This window comes from Capsicum annuum, chromosome 7 (genome assembly GCF_002878395.1).
Source record: "Capsicum annuum cultivar UCD-10X-F1 chromosome 7, UCD10Xv1.1, whole genome shotgun sequence".
In the NCBI taxonomy this organism is placed as follows: Eukaryota; Viridiplantae; Streptophyta; class Magnoliopsida; order Solanales; family Solanaceae; genus Capsicum; species Capsicum annuum.
In genome coordinates, this window is record NC_061117.1 from 760,996 (window position 1) to 774,288 (window position 13,293).

The window sequence follows — 13,293 nt, forward strand, 5'->3', positions numbered from 1 at the left end:
ATCATGTCGGAACCATTATCATCCGTATGAATCTTCTCAAGTTCAAGCAACTTAGAATCCAACACATTCGGAATCCAATGGTATCTCACATCAATGTGTTTAGACTGACTATGAAATGTAGAATTCTTGCCAAGATGTATGGCACTTTGACTGTCGCAATGAAGCACATACCTCTCTTGAGCACAACCAAATTCCCCCAAGAATCTCTTCATCCAAAGCAATTCTTTACAAGCTTCAATGGCAGCAATAAGCTCATCTTCTATAGTAGATAGAGCAACACATTTTTGCAACCTAGATTGCCAAGACACAGCTCCCCCTGTAAAAATAACCAAATACCCTGAAGTAGACTTGCGAGTATCAACATCACCGGTCATATCTGAATCAGTATAACCACAAAGAATAGGCTTCCCTGTACCAAAACACAAACTCAGACTAGAAGTGGAAGTGTCACAAAGATATCTCATAATCCACTTCACAGCATTCCAATGTTCTCTTCCCGGATTAGAAAGAAAATGACTAACAACACCAACAGCATGAGCATTATCCGGTCTTGTGCAAACCATTGCATACATCAAACTACCAACAACTGAAGCATAAGGACTTTCTTCATATCTTCCTTCTCATCATCACTGGAAGAACACTTCTTCGTGCTCAACTTGAAGTGCATAGCTAAAGGTGTACTGACAACCTTACTTTCTAAATATACTTCTCTTGTGATAACCACAACTTCTTGGCCTTTCTATCACGGATAATCTGCATGCCAAGAATTTGTTTTGCTAGTTCTAAGTCTTTCATAGAAAAAGACTTACTCAACTCTTGCTTCAGCTTTTGAATCCTGAAAGCATTATGACCAACAACAAGCATGTCATCAACATAAAGCAACACAATGATAAAGTCACCATCAGAGAATTTTTGCACAAAAACACAATGATCTGAAGTAGTCTTCTTGAAGCCCTGCTGACTCATAAAGGAACCAAACTTCTTGTACCACTGCCTAGGAGCTTGTTTCAAACCATGCAAGCTCTTCTTCAATTTGCAAATGTAATTCTCTTTTCCCTTGACTTCAAAACCTTCAAGTTGCTCCATATAAATTTCTTCATCTAATTCACCATGGAGAAAAACAGTTTTAACATCCATTTTCTCAACCTCTAAATCTAGACTTGCAGCTAAGCCTAGAATCACACGAATGGATGACATCTTTACAACCGGAGAAAATATCTCATCCAAATCAACTCTTTTTTACTGGTTAAATCCCTTCACAACCAGTCTAGCTTTGTACCGTGAAATTGGATTACCATCTTCATGTTTCACCCGAAAAACCCACCTATTTTTCAAAGCTTTTCTGTCTTTAGGCAGCTTAACCAAATCAAAGGTATGATTGTCTTGCAAAGATTTAATTTCATCTTCCATAGCATCAAACCACTTTTCTTTTTCTTCACTTTCCATGGCCTCATTAAGACTCTCAAGTTCTCCCCCGTCAGTCAAGAGTACATACTCATTGGGAGAATAACGAGATGAAGATATTCTCTCTCTTGTAGATCGTTTGAGAGAACTCTCTAAAGCATCAACAACTGGTTGCTGATCAACCATATCAACTTGAACTGGAGCATCAACAACTTCTTGCTGGTCATTCTGAACATAATCATCATCTTCATTATCAACTTGATTTTCATCACCATGAAAATTTTCTTCAGGAGCAGTAATCAAAGGAACTGGATCAACATCAACTAGGCTCTCACAACTCTGAGAATCAACCTTCTCAGCTTTGTCAAAATCTTCAATTGTTTGATCTTCAAAGAACACAACAGCGCAGCTTCTAACAAGTTTCTTCTCAACTGGATCATAGAAATGATAGCCAAATTCATCTTGACCATAACCAATGAAGATATACTGTCTAGTTTTAACATCCAACTTTGGCCTTTCATCCTTAGGAACGTGCACAAAAGATTACACCCAAAGACTCTAAGATGATCATAAGAAACATTCTTACCAGACCAAACTCTGTCAGGGACATCACCATTCAAAGCAACAGTGGGAGATAAATTGATAACATAAACATCCGTATTAAGTGCTTCTGCCCAGAAGGAATCTGATAGCTTAGCATCTGAAAGCATACATCTAACCCTCTCAACTAGTGTTTTGTTCATCCTCTCTGCTAAGTCATTCAACTGAGGAGTCTTTGGAGGAGTTTTCTGATGCCGAATACCCTACTCTCTACAATATCTATCAAAAGGACCAATATACTCACCACCATTATCTGAACGGATGCATTTTAATTTCTTCCCTGTTTGTCTTTCAACCAAGGCCTGAGAACACATCAAGTACTTGATCATTGGACTTCAAAGAAAATACCCAGAGTTTGCGAGAATGATCATCATTAAAAGTCACAAAGTAAAATGCACCACCATGAAACCTTACTTTAAAAGGACCGTACAAATCAAAATGCGCCAACTCCAGCAAATCGAGTTTTCTTGAAGGCGGATGACTCTGAAAAGAAACTCTTTTTTGTTTATCGGTTAAGCAATGAACACACTTCTTCAACTTTGCTTGTTTTACTCCAGAAAGCAAATTTTTCTTAGACAAACTATCAATCCCTTTCTCACTCATATGACTCAACTTTCTATGCCACAACTCTGATGAAGTATCATTCTCCACCAAGTTTATCAAGCCTCTAGAAGTAGAGTCTTGAAATACGTACAAGTTAGACAACTTGTCACCTTGAGCCACAATCATAGAACCTCTAGTAAGCTTCCACTGGCCAGCACCAAGGGTGTTAACATAACCCTCATCATCAAGGTTCCCTACAAAAATCAAATTTAATCTAACATCTGAAGCATGTTTGACATTATTGAGAACTAGTTTGGAACCATTGTTACTTTCCAAACAAACAGTGTCAATGCCAAGTACTTTAACTTCATCATTATTTTTTATTTTCAATATTCCAAAATTACCTGGAGTATAAGAAGAAAATAATTCCTTCTTTGGCGTAACATGAGAAGTAGCACTAGAATCCACAAACCAACTAGACTCATCGCAAACAAGATTAATGACATTCTCACCACAAGCAACATGAAGATCATCATTAGCAACAACAGCAACACGATTTTCATTATCGTCTTCTTTCTTTTGCCGTCTTATATCTTTCTTATGCTTGTAACAATATTTCATGATATGCCCTTTTTTGTTGCAATAGTCACATGTAACATTCTTGAATTTGGACCTTGACTTGCTTCTATTTTTATCTCTATCATTTGAATCTCTGAACTTATTTCTCCCCCTCTCTTCAATAACCAGAACATCAGAATGTGAAGATGAAGAAGATGAGGCCTGAGATCTTCTTCTCATCTCTTCATTCAAGACACCACTATTAACATATTCCATAGTTACAATACCACCGGGAGGAGAATTAGTCAAAGAAACTCAAAGATTTTCCAAGAGTTAGGCAGAGTCTTAAGAAGCCAAAGTTCCTAAATTTGTTCATCGAACTTTACACTCATTTCGGACAGCTGGTCAAGGACACCCTAAAAATTATTAATATGATCAGAAATAGGACTGCCCTATTTATACCTAATATTCATCAATTGCTTAAGCAGGAACAACTTGTTATTACCAATCTTCGAAGCATAAAGTGTCTCGAACTTGTCCCACAAACTTCTAGCATGTGTCTCATTCACAATATGATTTATAACATTATCTTCAATCCATTGTCTAATATAGCCACAAACCTGTAAGTGCTCAAATTCCCAATCCTTATCTGTCATGGATTCAGGTTTAGTAGATGCAAACACAGGTAGATGCATTTTCTTGACAAATAGAAGATCTTTCATCTTGTCTTTCCAAGTATGATAGTTACTACCATTCAAACACACCATCTTGATCATGTTTGCCTCCATCATTCAAATCTACAATCAACAACAACCAACGTTCTGATACCACTTGTTAGGAAAGACGGACACACAATCAAAGAGCCCGACAGGGTAGCAGTGGAAAATACCTAAGAATAAACTTTTCCTTTCAACTTGAACCAAGAGGAGACAAATAAACCCAAGAAAAATAGAGTAATATATAGCAAACAAATCAACCAAATGAAACAAGATAAGAATAAAGGCAATCACACGAGACACAAGATTTACATGAAAAACCATTCAGTGTGAAAAGTAAAAAACCACGGGACCAAAACCTCCACTATAATCACCAAAGAGTTACAGTATTGTCCTCCAAAATAGACACAAAACAAGTGCCAAACAACAAGAAACAATACATAAACCACAGCACCAAACACTAGAGAAATAAAGGAGTGAAAGCACAAAAATGCAGCTATTGTTCTGGAATGAAGAACAGGAGCTACAGGACACCAAATCAAGATCCATCAATTCCTAATCAAATATTGAGACAAGAGAAACAAGCAGTCCAAAAATCAGCTAAATCGGACAAGAAACGAAGCAGAAATCGCAATTTGAAGTTGACAGCTGTGGCTGAAATTTAGGTGCAAAAATCAGCTTTGTTTTTCTCTCTTTGGCTGCTAAAAACTCTCTTTTTGTGATGGTGAATAAGACCTAAAAGATCAATATATATGCCCCATAGTAATGGGACTATGGGCAAAAGTGGATTGGTCCATATTGGGCTTCATTTATCCACATAGGAAGGAAAAAAGACCCAATAACTCAACACGATGTTATATGAGGTAGAGGGACAAAAATGAGGATTGCAATGGATGTATGGGCATACTAGGAGAGATATGATTAAAAATGATGATATCCGGGACAAGATGAGAGCGACTTCTATGAAGGACCAGATGCGGGAAACAATACTAAAACCGTGAATTACCCTATGTTGTCGTTCATATGATGTTGTGTGCTATGTTGCTCGAAGTACTCTTCAAAGATGTAATTGGGTGCATGTCAGATCCTTAAAAAATAGTGCATTTTTGGAGGATCCTATATGGACACGGACAACTTTTTTGAAGAGTACGAGCAACTTAGATTAAGTGAATTTGCTTGGTTGTTGCATAGCATCTTAAACCTGCTCATATGTTACATGAATTTGACCATATTTCATGTCAATATATAAGAAGAAAATAGTACATATAAACATATGTTTTCCACTTTAATCATTTCTTTCAATTTAGTCGCACTGAAACCTAAGTTGTGCGGACTCTTCATTTTTTATGCCGCACCCGTGTCGGATTCGTCAAAAATACACTAATTTTGGCGAATCCGACAGACACCCATTGACATTTTTTATGAGTTCGAGCAACATAGGCTGAAACTACTCAATCATCGTACGTGTTCTATTTGATGAAATCATGATTGGTTTGTTGCAGTTATCTTGGACTACGTGCCGGAAAAAACAACCTACTTGTGGGGCACTATGTACTTACAACATCTAAGATAAGCAAGTGAATAGTGGTCGGTGCGTGGTGAATGGTTCATCAAGCCATTTTCTGCCTCAATGCCCTAAATAGGAATAGAGATAGTTTCCAAATTCTAAGTAAGTAAATTGATTTACCATCATCTCGTAGATCCATCCTAGCATCAACATCCACCGGGAACTTCTGACCAGGGACGGAGCCACCTTATGGTTGATGAACCTCCTTCGATGGAAAATTACACTGTTTATATATGGTTAGAATTATTTTTTTATGTATATATTATTGACGTTGAACCCCTTTCGGTTAGTTCGTGTGCTTACTTCTTTCGATTTTGAACCCCTTTAATTAAAATTCTAGCTCCATCACTGCTTCTGGCCTGCCAAGCTTCCTTTCGTCTTGCTTCACTACATGTTATCCATAAATGTTTAAACCCCTCAAGAACAAGCCTATCTCCTTTTGGTATGTCCATGTGACCGGTGACAGAGTCACGATTTTCATTAAGGGTTCAAAATATAAAAAGTAAATACACGAACTAACCGAAGAGGATTCAACATCTACTGTATATACATAAAAGATGATTTCAACCATATATAAATAGCATAATTTTCTATAGAGGGGGTCCGGGTGACACCCCGGGGTCCAAGCTAGCTCCGCCCCTCCATGTGACATATCACTAAATGCTCTTAATATTGCAAAAAAAAAAAGAATTAAGTTATTTTCCTATATGCATTATAATGTATATTTAATGTATATCATCAATGAGCCAAGCTTTACAGTTCTAAATTAACCAATTCTTGATACAAAGAACAACAAGGAGTAATACTTTGATTCCAAAATGCAACAAGTCATGACTATATACCGAACTTATCCAATTTTTGCAGTACGGTGGTTGGTTGTTCACGACCTAGCTGTACCTATCATCTTTTTTTGGCGATCAATATCAGCAGTTCATCGAAACAACATCCGAATTATAAAATCTACAACACAATCAAACCGAACAAACAAAATGTTGATATTCATCGTACCATAGTCTCTATACCGGGAGTTATAACTCATTTTTGTACTTGCTTTTTGATTTTTCGGTTATTTCTTTAATTAACAAAACGAAAGAGAATAAATAAGATTCTCTTAGCTCGTTCAGAAGATATCAATGTGTCAATATAGCAGTAAGGTGGCTGTTTGTAGAACTCAATGTGTCAATTTCTCTTTGATGATTGATTGTCAAGAAATTTCATTTTGACCCAATTGGCCCAATGGACATATTTGTTCTAGTCCATTTATGTATTTGGCCCAATTGACCCAATTGGCCCACTGGACATATTTGTTGTAGCCCATTTATGTATTTGGCCCAACACAATGATCCTCTTTGTATTTCTTTGACTCAAATTCAAAAATGTTATAAAGAGAATTAGCTATAATCTCATCTCTTTGGACGGCCGTTACATATTGTTTCATAATGTATGATATTGTTCGATATTGTGTTATATTATATGATACTATATTGTTTTAATGAATACAATGTTTGAATTTGTTTTTCATTGTTACATAATCTCACACGTCAATAATTTGAAGGATAAACCTACTAGAAAAGTACAAGGGATAAAATATGATTTTTAAGTAATAAATAACGGTGAAATGAGGAAAAAAAATTCAAGGCAACTAACCACGCGATACCTTAGCTAAAGGTTGTGCATGCAAGCACGAGTAATGAAAAAAACGTCGTTAGGATATGCTTACTTCCCCATTTAATAGATCCTACGTTAGACGAATTTAAATTAATTAGACTAATAATAAATATCGGATGCTAAAAGACGCAAAATTAGAAGGTTCAAAATTCGATATGGCCATAGAAATATCAACGTCACATGACATGTCAACAAATCCAAATAAAACTATGTTACTAGCAACACTTTCTTAAGAGTAAAATATTTAGTAGTCTCTCAACTATAATCAAATTTACTACTGACATACTCCAAGTTCACGGGGATTCTATTACCCCTGAACTAAATTTTAGCGTATTTTTGTCATCCTTTTTAGCTGACGTAACATTTTTTGTCAATATTTTTAGCTGACATGACACATTTGATGTGAGCCTCTTTTTATGTAATAAATGTGTTACGTCAGTATAAAAGTGTGATAAAAATACGTTAAAATTGAGTTTAGGTCTTCAGGGGAGTAATAGGTCCCCTGTAAAGTTGGAGTGTGCCGTAACAACTATTGTCATAGGAATGCTAGCAACATAGTTTTGATGAGTCGTGCTTATATAAGACGGGACTTTGTGGAGCGGTTATTCATTTATCTTCAATTGAAGGTCTCAAATTCAAGTTTTAATTGTAGAATTGTCTTTGCTAAGAGGCGATTTTTTGATATGAATTGACTTAGTCGGATTCTTTTTCATCAAAAGAGTTATAACGACGTCATTTGTTGGTTCTTTAGAACATATAATGTAACATAACATGAAAAATAAATTCTAATAAAATTTGATTGTTACGCCAAAATATTATTATAAAAAATACCCGACGTTTGATAGTATCGTTCAAATATATTTTTTAAAATAACTTTATTTAAGCATATATATAATTTATATAAGCTCTTTTTTAAAAAAAAAAAAAAAAAGAATACCTTGACCCGTCAAATAGCTGGTGTAGCACGTGACACTGGACCCACCCTGCTATATATCACGAGAACAAATAAGGGACCCAATTGTCCACTTTATACAAGAAAAAAATAAATAAATTGATAAAATCAATTTTTTTTTTTTAAAAAAGTAATAATAAATAAAGAAATATCACCTTTTTTTTTCCTTTTCCAAATCATTCAATGTAATAAAAATTTCTTATCAATCTAATTCGGTGTTTGGTGTCCATATTGGAGCTTTGACTAATCCAGATTGCATACTGCAGTCTGCAGAGCTCATTCCTCGATGTTCGGTATCCGCATTGGAGCTCTAACTAATCCGGATTGCACACTGCAAAGTCTATTTTGGGGTGACGCTCCCACTCGATGTTCGGTACTCGCATTGAAATTCTGCTTAATTTAGATTGCACACTGCAGAGCCCATTTTTCAGTGTTCGATACTCACATTAGAGCTTTGACTAATTCGGCTTGCACACTGCAAAGCCCATTCTGGGGTGACGTTCTCACTCGGTGTTCAATACCCGCATTAAAGCTCTGACTAATTCAGATTGAACATTGCAGAACTTATTCGTCGGTGTTCGATATCTGCATTGAAGCTCTGACTAATCCAAATTGCATACTGCAAAACCCATTTTCGGGTTAACACTCTCGATGGAATTTTTTCTATACACAAGACTTGAATCCGAGATCTTTATTTGGGTATAGCTCCAATTTTCTTTAGCATATTAGATCTTCCTTTATGAATTAACTAACTTAAACGGTTAAACCTAAACAAAAGTCATTTCAACGAATACAAAACACAATCTTCACATACACAAATTGTGTAACACAATTATCACTAAATCACAATTAATTAATTGATAGGAATTATCATCTCAACTTGTTAATTAACCACCATATATTAGCATGACTTGGTGTAAACATCAAATAATTTATGATTAGCAACGTTTTTTCTTAAAATAATTTTTTTGTAGCGTAAAGTTGAATTAATCGAACAAACAAGTTCTACTTATTATTGATCGTTGATAGAACGAAAAATAAAACTTTACAACAGTTTTTTCGTAGTCATGTTTAACCAACCTCCATCTGAAGTTCATCGAAACCCTAATCCCTACAAATATCAAAAAAAGAAAAAATATATATAAATATATGTATCGATTCTATCACCATTAATTCTACATTAAATAACGGGGACGTTAGGCATTGGATTTCAATACGGTTAAAAGGACAACCTCGAACACCTTAAGCTTTTGCTATATGAGGAATTTCGAGAAGGGCCGAGCCACAAGAGGTATACATTACCTCGTGCACCTAAAGCTTTCGCTATATGCAGAATTCGAAGAAGGGCGGCCGAGCCACAAGAGGTATACATTACCTCGTGCACCTGAAGCTTTCGCTATACGCGGATATGTTACCTCGAGCACCTAAACTTTCGTTATATGTGGAATTCAAAGAAGGGCCTAGCCACAAGAGGTATATGTTATCTCGTTCACCTAAGCTTTCGCTATATGCGGAATTCGAAGAAGGACCAAGCCACGAGAGGTACATGTAACCTCGTGCACCTAACGCTTTCACTATATGCGGAATTCGGAGAAGGGCCGAACCACAAGAGGTATATGTTACCTCGTTCACCTAAAGCTTTCACTATATGCGGAATTCGAAGAAGGGTCGAGCCACAAGAGGTATATGTTACTTCGTGCACCTACACTTTCGTTATATGCGGAATTCCGAAAAGGACCGAGCCAGAAAGGTATATTGAAATTCGACATGATTAAACTAATAAAAAAGAAGATTTTTTAATTTTAATAAAAAATGTATAGCAATTGGTAGGTCACATGGTCCACTCATAGTCTGTTTACTCATACTTTACAAGTATATATGAACTGTCTGCTTCATTAATTAATACTTGCATGTTGCAACTGTATTGTAAGTAGGGGTGGACATGTTATGGTATGGTACGGTACGGTATTTTAAATTTTGATATGGAAATTTCAGTTTTTGGTATCTAAAATAACAATACAATTACCATACCAAATTAGTTCGGTATGGTTCGGTATTTTTAAATTCGGTTTTGATATTTTACAGTATAGTAATTCGATAGCCATACTTTATTTGATTTATAATTACATATATTCATATAAAAAAACTATAACTTTAAATTTTTAAAACGTCTCAATCATGTTAGACTAACAACTATCTTTGTTAATAAATTACACAAAAATAACATTTCAATCACGATCGAATAATCCGAGATGCAAACTCTGAACAACAGTACCTAAACTTAAGCATAGTACTCTTAAATAATAAGCTTCCCGAAAAAATTATTTATGAATAAAAACTACTTTTATATTCAATTGGCTAATGAATGATATATAAATATATTTAATGATCTTAAATATAATATATATAGGGCTTTTATATTTTATTAAAAAACTTCGGTGCGTTATATGGTATTTCGGTATTTATTGCATAAATATCAAATACCGTAACAAATACCAAAATAATTTAAAATTCCTACCAAATACCATAACATCTCTACCACGGTATAAATTTTTTTGATTTCGATCTGATATTCGGTATATACCATACCATGCGCACCCCTAATTGTAATTGTAAGTAGTTCTAGATATGTTCTATTTCAAGTAGTACAAATTATAATAATTACTAAATACTTATATGAAAAAATAAAAGTGAAATTAAAATCTCATAAAGTAACTTTGTTTATTGATTTCAATTTTATTCAACACAAAATAATTTTCTGAAATAATAATTATTAGTTATTAATCTTCCGAGATACAATTCTATAAAGAGATAAGCATTCAGCACCCCTCAAACTATGATTAAAGTTTCTACGACACACTCCAATTTCACAGGGGTCCTATTACCCTCATTGACTCAATTTTAGCGTATTTTTATCACACTTTTGTGTTGATGTGACACACTTATTATATAAAATGAGACCTACGTCAAAGGTGTCATGTCAACTAAAAGATTGACAAAAGGTGTTGCGTTAGTTAAAAGGATGATAAAAATATATTAAAATTTAATTTAGGGATAATAGGACCCGATAAAGTTGAAGTGTATCGTAGCAAATTTCATCATAATTTAAATTCTTCTTTTTTTCAACAAATGCTCATATTTTAAATTTATATAACCATCCATCTCTATCATTTTTAAAAAATGCTATAATTATATACTTTTAGTTTCAAGAAACTTCTTTTTATTTTATACTAGGAAAGGGAAAGATTTAATTAAAATAATTGGCATCCAAAATAGAAATAGTGTCCATGCTTTCGTTATTCAATGCTTGATACTTGACAATAACAAATTAAACTTGGCCCTACCCTTCCCGGCCCGAATTTAAATTAATCGAATTTCAATGTGGGTATCAAACAGCAAATGAGAAACGAAAAAAAAAAAATTAAACTTAGGACCAATATGGGTCGAATAGTATAACGGTTAGGATTTCTCTGCTATTAATTAAAAGTCTTGAAATGTTATTTGAGCTCCTGAAAATGAAAAAATTATGTTCGAAGCGTTGCCTTCAGAAATGGGCCTTGCAATATGCAAATTAAACAACATAAATTCCGATAATTTGGAGCTTAATTACAGAAAATCTCAACATTTTGCATAATAACTGAAAAGCTCTATTCTAAATCAGTCGAGATACATAATTAGTTTTCTATATATCCAACGAAGGTACATTTTTTTCTTTGTAAAGATACATTATTAGCTTAGGATTTTTTTTGGGGTCTATCGAGATGCATAATACATCCAACAAAGATACATTTTTTCTTTCTAAAAATACATAATTAGCTTTCGATACATTATTTTTTATTTTGGACCGTCGAGATACATAATTAGCTTCCTGATACATCGAAGGAAGATACAGAACTAGTTGAGATTTTGTAATTACTTTATAAGATTGGATATTAGTATAAATATAATAAATTAAGCTGTATATTTATGTTATTTTTTTCTTAAAATTTAGTCAGATCTCATATGAATACTGAACACTCAACTTTGAATTCTCATAAGAAACTTAAAAAAAAAAAAAACTTGGAATTCAATGTAGGGAAAATTAAATAGGGTTACTTGCAATTCCTTTGCCCTCATGGCACAACTTTGTTTTTTTTTTAAAAAAAAAAAAAACAAAGTTGATCCAATAAGTCTTTTCAAATGTTTTAAATGTTCAACCAATCTTTTAAATGTAATTTGTATTCTTCTTTAGATAATAAATGTTAGATATTGGGTGTGGGTCGTGGGTAGCTTTATATAAGCTTGACCTGATAAAGAAGACTCCATAGAACCTCTATGCATCTCGAGAATTCTAGTTCATCTTTAGGGCGATTAATTGGGAACAACTATTTACTCTTAACGTCTTTTTAATCTTTACCTCATCAACGCCTTTCGGCGATTAATTTTAAGTATGATCATAAATTATCCACTATAAGCTTTCAATTACTTAAAGTAACAAATTAGTTTTATGTCCTATATAGTAGATACACTTTAATTACTTTTATGTAAAAAAATACTATTGCCACATCTCGATAGTATTATGACTATTTACAACAAATTGAATTTTGAGTAAAATATGTTATTATAGGGAGTAATTTTTTTTAAGAGATAAGCGTCTAGTACCCCTTCGAATTATGACTAAAGTTGCTACGACATACTCTAATTTCACAAAGGTTCTCCGAACTCAATTTTTAGCGTATTTTTATCACTCTTTTGTGCTGACGTGACACTTTTATTATATAAAAATGAGGATCACCTCAGCTAAAAAGGTGTCACGTCAGCTAAAAATAGTGATAAAAATACGCTAAAATTGAATATAAGGGGTAATAGAATCCTTGTGAAGTTAGAATGTGTCGTAGCAAATTTGGTTATAGTTATGAGGGTATTAAATATTTTACTCTTTTTCTAACGAGCTTTAAAGGGCTCAAACTTAAATTATAAGTAATCGTTTTAATACGAATATCAAAACATCGAATTGAAATAAAGAATAATAGTATTATGATATCATTTTACTATCCTCAACTAACCAACTTTAGTGGAAAAGCTATAAAACTTTATTAATATTTGATCTTTATGATAAAGTAAATTAGCCTAACTTTTTTTTCACTTCTCACTCTTCTCGTGATCTAACACTAGATTTCTTTTTTCTTTTTACCAAAAGAAATACTTGAACAAGTCGCCCCTATACTCCCCACCCCCACCCCAACCTAGGGGCGGAGTCACTTTGAGTCCGACGATTCACCTGGACCTCTTACGACAGAAAATTA